The sequence below is a fragment of the Petaurus breviceps genome, unplaced genomic scaffold (genome assembly GCF_028583685.1).
Source record: "Petaurus breviceps papuanus isolate PSGF00001 unplaced genomic scaffold, PetGlider_PUasm1.0 90591, whole genome shotgun sequence".
Taxonomy (NCBI): domain Eukaryota; kingdom Metazoa; phylum Chordata; class Mammalia; order Diprotodontia; family Petauridae; genus Petaurus; species Petaurus breviceps.
The window spans coordinates 5,923,960-5,929,848 of NW_027187280.1; positions in this window are offsets into that span (position 1 = coordinate 5,923,960).

Genomic DNA, 5,889 nt, shown 5'->3' on the forward strand with positions numbered 1-5,889 from the left:
AGGGATAAATTTAAGTCTCTCATTAGTGTAGTTTTACTATCTGTTTCCTGCTATAACTAATTTAATTTTTCCTTCAAAAATTTGTATGCTATTCCATTAAGTGCATATAGCTGCAGTATTCATATTAATTAATTATCTGTGGTATCTTTTGGTAAAATGTAGTTTCCCTACTTATCTCTTTTAAATAAGTCTATTATTTTTCATTAAAAAAAATATTTAAGGGGTGGCTAGGTGGCACAGTGCCAAATTGCCCTCCCCCCATTATTTATTTATTTAAACAGTTTGTTTTTATTGTTTTTGGAGGGGGAAGGCAGGGCAATTGGGGTTAAGTGACTTGCCCAAGGTCACATGGCTAGTGAGAGTTAAGTGTCTGAGGCTGGATTTGAACTCAGGTCCTCCTGACTCCAGGGTTGGTACTCTACTCCCTGCACCACCTAGCCTTCCCTAAATAAGTCTATTTTTGCTTTTCCTTTCTGAGATTGTGATTGCTACCATTGCCTTTTAAAAATTCAGCTGAAGGATAATAAATTCTACTCTAGCTCCTTATTTTATCTTATCTTTCTGTTCCAAGTGTGTTGCTTATAAACAACATATTATTGGATTCTTGTTGCTAATCTATTCTACTTTCTTCTGTTTTATGGGTAAGTTCATCCCATTTACATCTACAGTTATATAGCTAACTGTGTATTTCCCTCCATTCTATTCTCTTATTTTTCCCTTTTTTTACTCTATCCCCTCCTCAAAAGTTTGTTTTGCTTCTGTCTACTGCTTCCCTTAATCTATCTTCCTTTTTCTTCCCCCTCCCTTTTTCTTAGTCCCTTCCCCTTTTACTTCCCTGTTGGGTAAGATGAATTTTTATACTCAACAGTGTTTGTGTATGTATGTGTGTGTATTCACATACATTTGTATGTATACATTGTATGTATGTGTGTATATATGTATTGTGTATGCACATGTATGTATATGTATATAGGTATGCATGTATAGTCTTCCGTCCTGGAACCAGTTCAGATAGGAAAAAGATTTAAGCATTGACTTCTCCTCTTCCTCCCATTTTCCCCTCCATTGTATATGTTCTTCTTTGTGTGACTCTTTAATGTGAAATAATTTCCCCCATTCTTTGTTCTAGTGTATACCTCTTTGTCACCTTTCCTTTCTTCTTTTAAGATCATAATAGACTCACACCTGTTCCCTCTAATTAAACTCCTTCTAACTGTCCTGATGATGACAAAGTTCTTAGGGATTACATGTATTTTCTTCCCATATGGGAATGAAAGTAGTTTAACTTTATTTAGTTCCTTTTGATTTCTCACTCATGTTTGCCTTTTTGTGCTTTTTATTTTTGAGTCCAAATGTAAAATTTTCTATTCAGCTCTGATCTCTTCATCAGGAATACTTGAAAATCTTCCATTTCATTAAATATCTGGGTTTTTTCCCCTGTGGGGTTGTATATAATTTTTCTGGGTAGTCTATTCTTGGTTGTAATCATAACTTTTTTGACTTTCAGAAGATCATATTCCAAGCCTTCAATTTCTTTATGGTGGTAGCCACTAAATCTTGTGTGTGATTGTGACTTTGGTTCCACAGTATGCAAATTCTTTCCTTATGGTTGTTTGCAATATCATTTTCTTGACCTGGAAGCTCTGGATTCTGGCTACAATATTTCTGGAAGTTTTCATTTTAAGATTTTCCTTCTGATTCTAAGATATCTATATAATATTCCTTCATAATTTCTTGAAATATGATGTCAAGAGTCTTTTTTTGTTCATAGCTTTCAGGTAAACTAATAATTTTTAAATAGTCTTTCCTCAATCTATTTTTCAGGTCAGTTATTTTTCCCTATGAGACATTCCACATCTTCCTTTTCAGTTTTTTTTTTTTTTGCCTTTTGGAGGGCAATTGGGGTTAAGTAACTTGCCCAAGGTTACACAGCTAGTTATTTTGTGTGGGTGTTAAGTGTCTGAAGCCGGAACCAAACTAGAGTCCTCCTGACTCTGGGGCCAGCGCTTTACTCACTGTGCCACCTAGCCGCCCTCTTTTCAGTCTTTTGACTTGTTTTACTGCTTCTTGATGTCTGGTGTCTGATTAGCTTGTACTTGACCAATTCCAATTTTTAAGGAGTCATTTTCTTCAACATTTTTGTGCTTCTTTTACTAAGCTGTTAATTCTAATTTCATAATTTTCTTGCATAGCTCTCATTTCTTTTCTCAAATTTCCATCTACCCATATTATTTGATTTTCAAAATATTTTTCTTTGTGATTTTTGAGTTTTATTTAATTTGTCTAGTAATTCTTATTGAGCTTGTCTTCAGTCTATATTTTTCTTTCAGACTTTGCCTATAGATATTTTCAAGTCATTGTCTTCTTTTGAATTTCTGTTTTGCATTTCCCTATTGCCATATTAACTTTTTATAGTCAGTATTTTTGTTGTTTGCTTAGTTTTCCAGTATCATTTTTTATTTTAAACTTTATGTTAGAGTCAGGCTCTGCTCATCTCTGGGGGAGATGTCTGGTCTGAACTTCTGTCTTTTATGTCCTTCTACTACTTTCACAACTTGGTCAGTGAACCTATAAGTTCCAATGTCATAATCTTCTAGTCTAATTCAAAGTCTAAATCTTAGGAGAAGTCTATTCATTGTGATCCTACTATGCATTTTAGTCCTTACAGAGGTAGGGACCCTGCTCCCTTACAACCACCACTGTTCCTCTCCACCCTGAAATTGTGAACTAGAGGTAGGTAATGGGAAGGAGAGCTGACAGATGTCACCTGATCCTGCGTTAGTAAAGAGGTCCCCTTGGATCTCTTTATACCAAGACTTTCAGATCCCTTACTGTCCCTGGGTATTGGGCTGCTTCCATTGCACTGTGCTCCTAGCCAGCCCCTACCCAAGTGTCCACAGGCCTCTCTTTTTGTCTTCCTAAACAAGCTTCCTTCCTTCCCATCCCTGAGCTGGGAAAATGACTTACTGTGATTTTTTTGCTTGGCTTATTCTGCTCAGAATTCTCTTTGGCACATTATCTGTGGCCATTATAAAAGAGGTTTGGGGATAGCTTTTGGCAGTTGCAATCTCCACTCCTCCATTTTGACTCTGTCTTCAAGGATATGTATTTGTGAATATTGATTTACCCAATCAAAAATCAGCTCTCAGTCCCCTACTTCTGGCAAACCCTGCCTCTTCCTTGAACTTGCTATATATTGCCTTAGCCCCAGTTGCATGACTTTAACCTAACTATCCACAGGACCAGACATACTTGAATAAGGCTGTGTGTCTAGGGAAGAAGCTTATTTGAAAAAAACACCCAGGCATTTTAGTGGACTAGAAGTTTAATATCATTTGTGTTGTAGCAGCCAAAAACCCAAATTCATTTGTAAGGCTTTATTAAGAGAGGCATAGTGTCCAGGACTGGAAAGGCTACAGTACCTGCATACTTCACCTGGGTCAGTCTACTTCTGGAGTATTATTATATTATATTAATATATATTATATCTGGAGTATATATTATAAGACCATGTTTTAGAAAAGACATTGATAACTGGAGAGCATTCAGAGGAGGACAATTGGGCCAATTAATGGCCTGGAAATCACACCATAAAACTTTATTTCAAGGAACTGGGCATGTTTAGCCTCAAGAAGAGAAGTTGGAGATAAGTCTTTTTTCAAGCATTTGAAGGGCTGCCCTGGTTACCCAGGGATTAGAGTTATTCTGCTGGGCACCAATGGGCAGAACACAGGGCAGTGGGTAGAAGTTGTAGAGAAGCAGATTTAGGTTTGATATGTGGAAAAACTTCCTGGTAATCAGAGCTACTCTAAAGTGGAATGGGAGGGAGTTTCTACCTCTTTAGAGGTCTGTAAACCAAAACCTAGCACATAATAAGCACTTATAAATGCATGTGCATGTGACTTAAATTGATAGCCACTTATTAGAGAGGTTGTAAGGGGATTCTTATTCAGCTATAGTTTGGATTAAATGCCTCGGAGGCCCCTTCCAACTAGTGAGATTTATTTTCTGTTTCTGATTTCCTCCCAATTCTGGATCACATTGTCTTTTTCCTCAAGAGTTTACAACAAAAGGTTAATAGTCTCTTTGGTCTATTTGTTTCACTTTTTTCTTCTTATTCCTTGCCCAGATCACTGTCCACAACACTTTAATTTGCCAGGACTGATTGTGGGTCCTCAGAGCTGGAACACAGAATCTTAGTGTTGGGAGGTACCTTGGTAGACAACTATTTTGGTATTTACTCCAGTAAGAATTCCTTTTCCAGCATCCTCCATAAATTGATAACATGATCCAAATTCAACTTGAAGAATTCAATTCATACCTACCTGCAGCCTATTCTACTTTCTAATTATTTGGAATTTTTTCTTTGAATAGAGCTGAAATGTGCCTCTCTTTAACATCCATCAGTTGCTCCTAGGTGTGCTCTCTAGGGCCAAGCCAAATAAATCTAATCTATTGAATGGCATTTAAAGTGATCTAATTAGTAGTAGTAGTAGTAGTAGGTGGTGGTGGTGGTAGTCATAGTAGTAGTAGTTGTTGTTTTTGTTGTTGTTTATGCCAAAGGGCAAGGTGAGAGAATTGGGAGAGTTCAAACATTTCTAGTCTCTTTTAATAAAGCTTTCTTCTAATCCCTACATCATTGAGAGGATAAAGAAAGATAAGGTAGGTAAAGAAATATATAATGCTTATAGTATTAAATATATTATAAAGTTTATATAAATTATTTTCCCACATATGACAAAACCTTCAAATACAGGAAGAATACAACTAATAATTCATTCCCTCAAGAAGCATTTAAGTGCCTACTGTGTGCAGAGCACAATGCTAGACCCTACGGGAGATACGAAGTTCAGATAGAACATTGATGTCTATTCTCGTGGAGTTTATAGCTTAATGGAGAATAGGGCATCATAATACAAAACATTACATGAAAACTTCATTAAAGTTACAAAACCAAGTGCTATGTACCATCATGACCACTCTTCTATCTCACTCCCCAAACTTCTCTTCTCTAGAATGAACACCAATGGCATGTTTCCAGTCCCCTTGACATCCTGGAGGTCCTCTTCTGGACACATTCTTATTTGTCAACATCTTTAGTATAATGTGGCATCTAGGACTGAACACATACTATTCTAAATGGAATCTAATCAAGACAGAGAACCTTGGGATGATCAGCTCCCTTCTGAACACTGTATCTCTTTAAAGACACAAAATCATGTTAGCTTTCTTTAGCTCCCATATCACACTGTTGACTCATGCTTTAATAACTGTTACAAATCTGAAAATAAAATATACATGATGCCTCAAAGCACTAAGTACATTATGATCCCACTCAGTATTTAGATTCCCTTCCCCCTTGCCACCCCTTTAAGAATCAGTCTCCGTCTGTTCCGCACCTTCCTTGCTTTTGTTTACTCTGCGTTCACACTTCTTTGCCTTTTCAGATTCACATAGCTGAGGCTGTCTAGCCCACATAGCCAATACTGACTCAGAAATATTGGAAGCACAAATAAGCAGGGGCCCAAAGCCAAAAGGTTATGGAACTTGCAAAATCAGCATATGAACAGAAAGATCCGAGTTCCTCTTAATGACTCCTTAGTGCCTTGGTCCCTTGGTTCCCACTTCTTAATCTCCTTTCCTGGATCTCCCTTATTGGACAATCCTGCCTGCTTCTCTGGCTTCCTTCTCTAGTTCAATCTCCTAATTTTGAGGCCAGAATAAACCCTTCCTCCTTTGAACTGGCAGCATCCTCTCCATCCAAGCAGCTCCTTGGCCGCCTGCTATGGTCTTGTCCTCACACACCCACAAAAGACAGCAGCAAGTCCCAGGCCTAACTTGTTTCTTCTTTCCCAATTCAGCTCTGCTTTTGATACTCATACATGATGT